The sequence below is a fragment of the Lepidochelys olivacea genome (assembly GCF_965140295.1).
Source record: "Lepidochelys olivacea isolate rLepOli2 genome assembly, chromosome: 27".
NCBI lineage: Eukaryota > Metazoa > Chordata > Testudines > Cheloniidae > Lepidochelys > Lepidochelys olivacea.
In genome coordinates, this window is record NC_140437.1 from 3,370,107 (window position 1) to 3,382,465 (window position 12,359).

Below are 12,359 nucleotides of genomic sequence, written 5' to 3' on the forward strand. Positions count from 1 at the left end.
GAGCTCTGGGACAGTGGAGTGGCTCCCCAGGGACATGGCGGGACGTATGGGATCTCGGCTGGGGCATCGGCCTGAATCAGAGCACACTGATCCAGACCCAGACTTCCCTACAGGTTGGGAGGGGTCTGTGATCAGGCCCCACCTGGGTGGAATCCATATCACCTGGGCTGAGAAAGGCACTGGCCGCCACTGGTGGGAAGGGTCCTGCCCTGGCAGGGATGGACTAGCAGAGTTAACAGGCTTGTCTCCCTCTAGTTTTGGTGATGCTCCACCACAGCACTGATTCCCCCAGCACTGCTGGTGCCAGCAGAGAAATGCCAGTCCCTTTCCGCCTCATTGTGCGCCCGGGTGTGGCTATTGTGGAATTCACGGAGGCCCTGGTTTATAGAGGAGCAGCCCCGAGTTAGTGTGGGGCAGTGCTCACATGCTCTGCTGCTGCTAGACCAGGGGACTTTCTTCCCTCTGACTGATTACCCACGGCTTGTTTGGGCTTTCCAAACCAGAGTCTTCGTAGCCACAAGGGCAAATCCCCAGCGTGGTCACTGGTACGTTAAAAGGAGCCGTTTACAAAATACAGCCATTTTAAGATGCAGTTTGTAAAAGGAACAGTGTCTCCAGCTACCCAGCCACCTCCGGACCCACCATCAGGGAAACAAAAGGGCAGGTGGGGCGATCTCAGAAGCTGAGCCAGACCCATGGTGCCTGCTGCTAGCTGTCACGGTGCCATGCTAGGTCTGTTTTCTTCTTTCCGTCGTTCCCCGTGAAGCAGTCCCTCCAGGAGCCTTGCTATTATTATTCTCAGCCTCTTCTCTGAAACTCCCTGCAATCTGTTGGCATCTTGCTTCTAGCACCTGCTTTTAATGCCCTGGGGATGGGATCACAGGAATTCAGCTGCACTAAAAACATCCCGTTCCAGAGGGAAGCATCCCAGCTTCCCACAACCAGCCCACGCCCTGGGTGGGCTCCAGAGCCACAGCCAGCTGAAATGGCCCTTTTATTATCCCTTCAGGAATTCACATGGATGCCTGGGCGTGGATTCCCTGTGCGGAAGGATTCGGCACAGGCCTGGGATGGGGCTGCTGCTGCCTGTGGGTATTTGCTAAGCTGAAGTTCTGTGAGCAGCAGCATTGTTTCCTTCCCAGCAGCCCGCTTGCTGCGCCAGCCACAGTCCTGAGCAAGCACCCTGACCCCTGTGAATCCTTCGGCCCCCGTTCTGCCAGCTTCACTCCGGCTGAGCAGCGCCTCACTGCTGGACAGCAAAGTGCTTCTCAGCAAGGGCCACGCAGGCGAAGCTAATCAGGCATGATAACTGCCTCTTCTCTCCTAGCACATCCCTCCCGGAGACGCCAGAGCACACTGCTCTGCACCACAGCGCTCACCAGCCAGAGATCTCAAAGCACGGTGTGTTGTTGCCATTTCACAGCAGGGGATGCTGGAATTCAGAGAAGCCAAAAGACTCACCCATGGTGATACACGGAAGGGCGGTGGGACTAGATGCCTGACCTCTAGCAGGACTAGATCCCCTTGACTCCAGCCCGGTCCCCTCTCCAGCCCACATGGCCCATCAGGCTCTTAGAGCAGCCAGGCTGGCTGGCAAGTGTAGAGCAGGGGTCCCGGAATGGGTGGGCCAGGAGGCCATAGGCCCCCCTACTTTTACAAAGGCCCTCCCACTTTTTACCAGCTGTAAGGGCAAGTGATGGTGGGAGGGGCGGAGATGAGTGAGTGGGGGACGGAGTCGTGGGGGGAAGAGGCTGCACAGAAGCAGGGCCTCAGGGGAACAGGCAGCATGGGAGCAGAGTCTTGGGGAGAGGGGCAGCTCAGGGGCAGTGTGAGGACAGGGACTCAGGCAGAAGGGGCAGGGCACAGCCTGGGGGTGGCATAGCATATCAGGGCAGGGCCACATTTCGGGCACTGTGACCTTCCCCTTACTTCTGGGGGCTTCCGCCACTGCTGGTACTAGGGCTGGGAGCTGCTTCTGGATGCTGACTGGAAATCTCAGTGCCAGAGGGCCACCTTCAGTGGCCTTTGGCCTGCTCTACCCACAGATTTTGTCCCAGTGTAGCTCTACCCATGAGGTGTGGGATTTGTTACTGTCATAGTTATACCAGGACAACCCCTATTGTGGACGCAGTTATACCTGTATAAAAGGGCTTCACCCCAGTATAGCTCATTCCCCCTTCCATAGAGGAAACGCTGCACCAGTATAAGGCACTCCAGACCAGTTTAACCACAGCCACACTAGGGGGGTTTACTGCTGGGGTTAAAGAGGTACCAGTTCTGTATGTAGACAAGGCCTCAGTCACCCGGAGTAGGTTCTCGCTCCGTGTCCAGCCCTGTGGATTGCAGCAGGCCTATCTGTGGAGTCATGCTAGAGCTTGTCCACATCTGGAGTTATTCTAGGATAGCCACTGCTCTTGACGTTCACACCCAACCTTAATCCGAATTAACTTTCAAGTGTCAATGAGCCCCTGCTCCAGAAGGCAGCCTGGGGCCCAGAAGGCATTTCAGCCTGGTGCTGGAGGGGGAGAATCCATTGATAAGGGTGAGCAGAAGGACATGAGTGGGCCCCATGCTGGCCAGTTAAACCTCCTGTCCAAAGCCCTCCCAGAGATAGCTTTGTTTGTATTTATGAACTTGTGTATAGCCCTGTCAAGGCTGAATCCCCACTCTGTCACTCCAAGTGCAGAAAGTTGGGGCCTGAAAGGATTCTAAAAATTAATACTTGCCAGTCCAGGCTTGTATTAAACTCCCAAGGTTACAGCTTTTCTCTGACCTTGGCTTGGTAAACACTGCCACCACCCAAATGCAAAAAACTCCCTTTGAACCCAGGAAGGAGCACTTGGGAATTCCTCCCTGTGGGGTATCCTTAAGCCCTTTCACCCCTCCAACCCCCCCACCCCCCACCCTGAGGAAGAGCTGAGAAAGAAAACAAAGGAAATTAGCCATGGCTATCAGCTCATCAGACAACATGCACCAAAAATCCAATCCTGTTCTTAAAAAAGGTAAATTTTATTAAAAACAAAAAGGGAAAAAAATACATAAACAACAATGGTGTGGAAGAGGTGAGCCTTTCCATGACCCTTGGGTGTAAGCAGCGACAGCAAATCCAGGATCTGTGCAACAGCTTCGCACCAGTGTTTTCAGCCACCCCAGAATGGGCAGAACTGGCGTACCACTCCATTGACACAGGTGATGCTCTCCCAATTAGAGCCCAACCCTGCCGCATGGCTCCTCAAGCCAAAACCGCAATAAAAAGGGAGATCAAGGACATGTTACCAAGGGGTGTAATCTGCCCCTCTGAGAGTGCATGGGCCTCTCCAGTGATTCTGGTTCCCAAACCAGATGGAGAAATTTGCTTTTGTGTGTACTACCGTAAACTAAATGCTGTAACTCGCCCAGAAAACTATCCAATGCCATGCACAGATGAGCTACTGGAGAAACTGGGACGTGCCCAGTACATCTCCACCTTAGACTTAACTAAGGGGTCCTGGAAAGTGCTGCCAGATGACCCCGCCAAGGACAGGTCAGCCTCCATCACCCATGTAGGGTTGTATGAATTTAATGTGTTCCCTTTAGCACTGCAAAATGCACCCGCCACCTTCCAGAGACTGGTAGATAACCTTCTAGCTGGATTTGGGGAATTTGCAGTTGCCTACCTCGACAGTGTGGCTATATTCTCAGATTCATGAGCAGAACACCTGGAACACCTCCAAGCTGTCTTCTAGCACATAAGGGAGACAGGATTAACCATTAAGGCCAAAAAGTGTCAAATAGGCCTAAACAGGGTAACGTACCTTGGACACCAGGTGGGTCAAGGTACTATCAACCCCCTACAGACTAGGGTAAATGCTATCCAAAATTGACCTGTCCTTAAAGAAGCAGGCCCAGTCCTTCTTGGGCTTGGTCGGGTATTACAAACGATTTGTACTAAACTACAGCCAAATTGCCACCCCACTGACATACATGGCCAGGGAAAAACAACCAAATGCAGTTCAGTGGACTGAGAAGTATCAGAAAGCCTTTAACCAGCTTAAGGTGGCCCTTACGTCTGATCCTGTACTGCAGGCCCTGGACTTCAACCAACCATTCGTCATCACCACAGATGCATCCGAGCGTGGTGCACGAGCAGTTTTAATACAGGAAGGACCAAATCAACAATTCCATCCTGTTGTGTTTCTCGGAGGGAAAGCCACTGGTCAGTCTCAGAAAAAGAATGTTACGCTATTGTGTATGCTCTGGAGAAGCTACGCCCATGTATTTGGGGACGGCAGTTCCACCTGCAGACTGACCATGCTGCACTGAAGTGGCTGCACATAGTCAAACAGACTAACAAAAAACATTTTCAGTGAAGTTTAGCTCTCCAAGACTTGATTTTAAAATACAACACATTTCAGAAGCCTCTAACAAAGTGGCTGATGCACTCTGCCAGAAAAGTTTCCCACAATCAGCTGGGTAAAAATGTCCCTGCATTCTAAGTCATTGTAGTCCTTAAAATATGGAAAATACTGTTCAGTTCTTCATGTAATTATTAGTAAAATTAGAGGTGCATGTATCTTATTAACTCTGTTTCTTAACCCTCCAGGAAAAAATCCCAGCCGCTGTGGACCAGACCTGAACCAGGCTGGCCAGCACCATCTGTGATTTGGGGGATGTGTGATACATGAAGGTCGGGGGAGTAGCTCCCTTTGATGGACACCAGCCAGCCAGTTAGCTGTAAAATCCCTCTTGGTCTGTTCTCTGCTTGCTTTACCTGTAAAGGGTTAACAAGCTCACAGGTCAAAGAAAAGGAGTGGGCACCTGACCAAAAGAGCCAATGAAAAGGTAGAACTTTTTAAAATTGGGAAAGAAACTTTTCCTTTGTCTGTTGTTCTCTGGGCTGCAGGGACAGAGCAGCAATGTTGTGTAAGGCTTGAACCAGGAATGAAAATTCATCTTCCATACCTAGAAGAAATTATTTGGATAGGGAATATTTAGTTAGACACAATCAGGTTTATTTTTTATTTTGGCTTGTGGATCGCCTCTGTACTAACCCCAGATGCTTTTGTTTGCTTGTAACCTTTAAGCTGAACCCCCAAGAAAGCTATTTTGGGGGAAGGGGGTGACTTTTAGCATGGTGGGTCTCACACTCACCTAGCAGGGGGCAGTTTCAAGTTCAAGTCCCTGTGCGAGTGACTAATTATTTATAAAAAGTGAAACAGCTTTACCAGGGGAGATTGAGATAAACCCAGTGCAACCTCCACCATGACCGAGACACCCACTGGCAATGAGGGAGAGCTGTGTTCAAAACTCTTCCCCTTGTCACACCAAGGGGAGAACTGAACTTGGGTCTCCTGCATCCCAGCTGAGGTCCCTCAATGACTCAAAGACAGATTAACACCGACACAAACATGGCACATACCTAGGGCCCACATTCACGGGGAGGCCCCAAAGGTGTTGTCAAGGTTCCTTTCCCACTCTGAACTCTAGGGTACAGATGTGGGGACCTGCATGAAAACCTCCTAAGCTTACTTTTACCAGCTTAGGTTAAAACTTCCCCAAGGTACAAACTAATTTTACCCTTTGCCCTTGGACTTCCACTGCCACCACCAGACTTTATCTGGGTTCCTGAAAAAACATAGTTTGGACATGTCTTTCCCCCCAAAATTCTCCCAACCCTTGCACCCCACTTCCTGGGGAAGGTTTGGTAAAAATCCTCACCAATTTGCATAGGTGACCACAGACCCAAACCCTTGGATCTTAGAACAATGAAAAAGCATTCAGTTTCCTAACAAGAAAACTTTTAATAGAAGTAAAAAAGAATCATCTCTGTAAAATCAGGATGGTAAATGCCTTACAGGGTAATTAGATTCAAAACATAGAGAATCCCTCTAGGCAAAACCTTAAGTTACAAAAAAAGACACACAGACAGGAATATTCATTCTATTCAGCACAGCTATTTTCTCAGCCATTTAAAGAAATCATAATCTAACACATACCTAGCTAGATTACTTACTAAAAGTTCTAAGACTCCATTCCTGTTCTGTCCCCGGCAAAAGTATCACACAGACAGACACAGACCCTTTGTTTTTCTCCCTCCTCCCAGCTTTTGAAAGTATCTTGTCTCCTCATTGGTCATTTTGGTCAGGTGCCGGCGAGGTTACCTTTAGCTTCTTAACCCTTTACAGGTGAGAGGATTTTTCCTCTGGCCAGGAGGGATTTTAAAGGGGTTTACCCTTCCCTTTATATTTAGGACAGGTGACCTAGGTTTTTTGGGGTTTTTTAACACATACAGGTCTGCATGCAACATGAAAGACCCTCACTCACTGACATTTCAGTCACAGGCTGTGCTCCCAGGCGGGCCACCCAGGCTATGCTCCAGCCACTTTTAAGCACCAGGTCACAGAACTGCTCAGGTTTGGCCCAGTTGCCCCTCCATCATGACGGGGTGGCAACCGGGCCAAACGTGAGTGAGTGGCATGGTGACCTGGTGTGCGGGGTTGCAGTACCGCTCAGGTTTGTTGTTATTCACAGGAGAAGGCAGGGGCCCAGCAGTGAATGCTTGCCTGGGGTCCCGAGATGGGGTAATTCGGCTCTGCCCTAACCACCGGGCTAACAGTTATAAGGGAGGCTGGCGCTTCCAGCTTGAGATTTAGGCTGCCATTGCTTTTGTCAAAATGCCAGAAATCTAAATCTAAATTTTTTCAGCTTCTCAATTTGCTGAAAATTAAAAAAGAACACACAGCATTTTCAGTTCAACCTGGCACCAGAATTAATTTCTTCAATTTTTGGAATTGCCAGTGAACTGAAAATTCCATTATTTGTCCAGTTCTAGAGTACAGAGGCTACAGGATTGACCCAAGCTTTATCCATGGATGCTTTACTGCAAAACTACACCTCATGTTTGTGAAGGATTCTCCCCCAGTCTTGCAGTGATCCTGGTGCATCTGTAAGTGGCTTGGGACAAAATTTTCAAAGCCACCTCCATGATTTAGGAGCCTGAGTTCCATTGACTTTCAATAGCACTTAGGTGCCTAAGTCACTCATCTGATTTACTCATCATCATCTAAACAACCCCAAGAGAACAGAATTAGATGTGAGCTGTGCTGATTCATACCAGCTGAGGGCCTGGCCCATAAAGAACAGAACCAGTGGATCCAGGCAGTGCCAGAGTGAAGGGTCTGCAGATCCTTTACTTTGAATTAATTTGTCAAGAACCAATTCAATAAACCTTATCAAGGGTCAGTCTTTGAAACAAAGTGCTGAGAACTGCACCAAGAATATCAGTAGCTTAATGCTGTCCTGCTCCGAAGCCAAGGTGGCAGTTTAAGAGTTAATACTGCTGGTCTTGCATCATCACATCAGGCTAGGTATAGGAGGGGAGTTTTAACAGGGAGGGTAACTGACCATTGGAACAACTCACCTAGAGATGTGGTGGATCCTCCATTACTTGAAGTCTTTATGTCAAGACTGGGTGTCTCTAAGTGACATACTTGATCTCAAATGGTGTGTCATGGGCAGGCTGTAGGGATCCCTGAATGAGATTCCTTGGCTTGTGTGATGCAGGAGTTAAACTAAATCAATGGTCCTCAAACTATGGGGTGGGCCTCCCACAGGAGGTGCAGGAATGTGTCAAGAGAGGCATGAGCTGTGTGGTATTTTTAAGAGCTCTGGCTGTCAGCTCCCGGTGGCTGGGGCTCCTGCAGAAGGGCCATGCACACTCAGGAGGCGGGGGAAAAAGAGATGGCTGGAGCTCCGCCATTTGGGCTCGGGCTCTCCTCCCCCCATGAATCCCTCACCAGGAGGCAGCCTGGGATTGGGCTTTCCTCTCCCTGAACCAAATCCCTCACCTGGTGGCAGAGGGGCTCTGGCTGTCAACCCCTGAGGCAGCAGCAGCAATGCAGAAGTAAGGGTGGCAGTGGAGCATTAAGGGTATGTCTACACTATGAAATTAGGTCGAATTTATAGAAGTCGGTTTTTTATAAATCGTTTTTATATAGTCGATTGTGTGTGTCCCCACACAAAATGCTCTAAGTGCATTAACTGGGCAGAGTGCTTCCACTGTACCGAGGCTAGCATTGACTTCCGGAGCGTTGCACTGTGGGTAGCTATCCGACAATTCCCGCAGTCTCCGCCGCCCATTGGAATTGCGGGTTGAGATCCCAATGCCTGATGGGGCAAAAACATTGTCGCGGGTGGTTCTGGGTACATGTCGTCAGGCCCCCGTTCCCTCCCTCCCTCCCTCCATGAAAGCAAGGGCAGACAATCGTTTCATGCCTTTTTTCCTGATTTACCTGTGCAGATGCCATACCACGGCATGCATGGAGCCCGCTCAGCTCACTGTCACCGTATGTCTCCTGGGTGCTGGCAGATGCAGTACTGCATTGCTACACAGCAGCAGCTTATTGCCTTGTGGCAGCAGACAGTGCAATAGGCCTGATAATCATCATCATCATGTCTGAGGTGCTCCTGGCTGCCTTGGTAAAGTCAGTCAGGAGCGCCTGGGCAGACATGGGCGCAGGGACTAAAATAGGAGTGACTCAACCAGGTCATGCTCTTTAGTCCTGCCAGCAGTCCTATTGTACCATCTTATGGTGAGCAGGCAGGCGATGAGGATGGTTAGTAGTCCTGCTGCACCGTCTGCTGCTAGCCAAAGATGTAAAAGATAGATGGAGTGGATCAAAACAAGAAATAGACCAGATTTGTTTTGTGTTCATTTGCTCCTCCCGCCCTGAAATCAACGGCCGACAATCATTTTGGTGAGGTCTGTTAGGGGCACCTTGAAAAATTTAATGGAGATTCAGTCCTGCCTGAAATAGCCAGGGGAGGGATAGCTTAGTGGGTTGAGCATTGGCCTGCTAAACCCAGGGTTTTGAGTTCAATCCTTGAGGGGGCCATTCTGTATGACAGTTGTTTTTGTTTCTTCTTGATGTAAAGCCACCCCCTTTGTTGATTTTAATTCCCTGTAAGCCAACCCTGTAAGCCATGTCGTCAGTCGCCCCTCCCTCCGTCTGAGCAACGGCAGACAATCGTTCCACGCCTTTTTTCTGTGCAGACGCCATACCACGGCAAGCATGGAGCCCACTCAGATCACTTTGGCAATTAGGAACACATTAAACGTCATGCGCATTAACCAGTAGTATATGCAGCACCAGAAGCTGGCAAAGTGAAACCGGGGGAGTAGGCGACGTCAGCGCGGTGACGAGAGTGATGAGGACATGGATACAGACTTCTCTCAAAGCACGGGCCCTGGCAATGTGGGCATCATGGTGCTAATGGAGCAGGTTCATACAGTGGAACGCCGATTCTGGGCCCGGGAAACAAGCGCAGACTGGTGGTACCGCATAGTGTTGCAGGTCTGGGACGATTCCCAGTGGCTGCGAAACTTTAGCATGTGTAAGGGCACTTTCATGGAACTTTGTGACTTGCTTTCCCCTGCCCTGAGGCACAAGAATACCAAGATGAGAGCAGCCCTCACAGTTGAGAAGCGAGTGGCAATAGCCCTGTGGAAGCTTGCAACGCCAGACAGCTACCGGTCAGTCGGGAATCAATTTGGAGTGGGCAAATCTACTGTGGGATGCAAGTAGCCAACACAATCAAAGATCTGCTGATATCAAGGGTAGTGACCTGGGAAATGTGCAGGTCACAGTGGATGGCTTTGCTGCAATGGGATTCCCTAACTGTGGTGGGGCTATAGACAGAACCCATATCCCTATCTTGGCACCGGAGCACCAAGCCGGCGAGTACATAAACCACAAGTTTTCAATAGTGCTGCAAGCACTGGTGGATCACAAGGGACGTTTCACCAACATCAACGTGGGATGGCCGGGAAAGGTACATGACGCTCGCATCTTCAGGTCTGTTTCAAAAGCTGCAGGAAGGGACTTTATTCCCAGACCAGAAAATAACCGTTGGGGATGTTGAAATGCCTATAGTTATCCTTGGGGACCCAGCCTACCCCTTAATGCCATGGCTCATGAAGCCAGACACAGGCAGCCTGGACAGTAGTCAGGAGCTGTTCAACTACAGGCTGAGCAAGTGCAGAATGGTGGTAGAATGTGCATTTGGACGTTTAAAAGCGCGCTGGTGCAATTTACTGACTCGGTTAGACCTCAGCGAAACCAATATTCCCACCGTTATTACTGCTTGCTGTGCACTCCACAATATCTGTGAGAGTAAGGGGGAGACATTTAAGGTGCGGTGGGAGGTTGAGGCAAATCGCCTGGCCACTGGTTATGTGCATCCAGACACCAGGATGGTTAGAAGAGCACAGGAGGGTGCGGTGCACATCAGAATCATAGAATCATAGAATATCAGGGTTGGAAGGGACCCCAAAAGGTCATCTAGTCCAACCCCCTGCTCGAAGCAGGACCAATTCCCAGTTAAATCATCCCAGCCAGGGCTTTGTCAAGCCTGACCTTAAAAACCTCTAAGGAAGGAGATTCTACCACCTCCCTAGGTAACGCATTTCAGTGTTTCACCACCCTCTTAGTGAAAAAGTTTTTCCTAATATCCAATCTAAACCTCCCCCACTGCAACAGAGAAGCTTTAAAAACCAGTTTCATGACTGGCCAGGCTACGGTGTGAAAGTTCTGTTTGTTTTTCCTTGATGAAACCACCCCCTCCCCCTTTGTTCACTCTACTTCCCTGTAAGCTAACCACCCTCCCCTCCTCCCTTCGATCACTGCTTGCAGAGGCAATAAAGTCATTGTTGCTTCATATTCATGCATTCTTTATTAATTCATCACACAAATAGGGGGATAAGTGCCAAGGTAGCCTGGGAAGGACAAGGCCACACAGCACTTTAAAACTTTAAAACTTTAAAACTTATTGAATGCCAGGCTTCTGTTGCTTGGGCAATCCTCTGGAGTGGAGTGGCTGGGTGGCCAGAGGCCCCCACTCCACGTTCTTGGGCATCTGGGTGAGGAGGCTATGGAACTTGGGGAGGAGGGCAGTTGGTTACACAGGGGCTGTAGTGGCGGTCTGTGCTCCTTCTGCCTTTCCTGCAGCTCAACCATACACTGGAGCATATTAGTTTGATCCTCCAGCAGCCTCAGCATTGAATCCTGCCTCCTCTCATCAAGCTGCTGCCACCTTTCAGCTTCAGACCTCTCTTCAGCCTGCCACTTACTCTTTTCATCCCGTCACCTCTCCTCCTGGTCATTTTGAGCTTGCCTGCGCTCTGACATTGTCTGCCTCCACGCATTCATCAGTGCTCTGTCAGTGTGGGAGGATAGCATGAGCTCAGAGAACATTTCATCGCGAGTGCATATTTTTTGCCTTCTAATCTTTGCTAGCCTCTGAGAAGGAGAAGATCCTGTGATCCTTGAAACACATGGAGCTGGTGGAGGAAAAAAAAGGGACAGCGGTATTTAAAAAGACACATTTTATAGAACAATGGGTACACTCTTTCACGGTAAACCTTGCTGTTAACATTACATACATAGCACTCTGCTTTCGTTACAAGGTCACATTCTGCCTCCCCTCACCATGTGGCTAACCCCTCCCCCCTCCCCGTGGCTAACAGCGGGGAACATTTCTGTTCAGCCACAGGCAAAGAGCCCAGCAGGAATGGCCGCCTCTGAATGCCCCCTTAAGAAAAGCACCCTATTTCAACCAGGTGACCATGAATGATATCACTTTCCTGAGGATAACACAGAGAGATAAAGAATGTATGTTGTTTGAACGCCAGCAAACATACACTGCAATGCTTTGTTCTGCAATGATTCCTGACTATGTGCTACTGGCCTGGCATGGTAAAGTGTCCTACCATGGTGGACGGAATAAGGCTGCCCTCCCCAGAAACCTTTTGCAAGTACATCCAGGAGAGCTTTATGAAGATGTCCCTGGAGGATTTCCGCTCCATCCCCAGACACGTTAACAGACTTTTCCAGGAGCTGTACTGGCTGCGAATGCCAGGGCAAATTAATCATTAAACACGCTTGCTTTTAAACTATGTATACTATTTAAAAAGGTACACTCACCAGAGGTCCCTTCTCCGCCTGGCAGGTCCAGGAGGCAGCCTTGGGTGGGTACGGGGGGGTACTGGCTCCAGGTCCAGCATGAGAAACAGTTCCTGGCTGTCGGGAAAACTGGTTTCTCCGCTTCCTTGCTGTGAGCGATCTACAACCTCATCATCATCATCTTCCTCATCCCCAAAACCTGCTTCCGTGTTGCCTCCATCTCCATTGAAGGAGTCAAACAACACGGTTGGGGTAGTGGTGGCTGAACCCCCTAAAATGGCATGCAGCTCATCATAGAAGCGGCATGTTTTGGGCTCTGACCTGGAGCAGCCGTTTGCCTCTCTGGTTTTCTGGTAGGCTTGCCTCAGCTCCTTAAGTTTCATGCGGCACTGCTTCGGGTCCCTGTTATGGCCTCTGTCC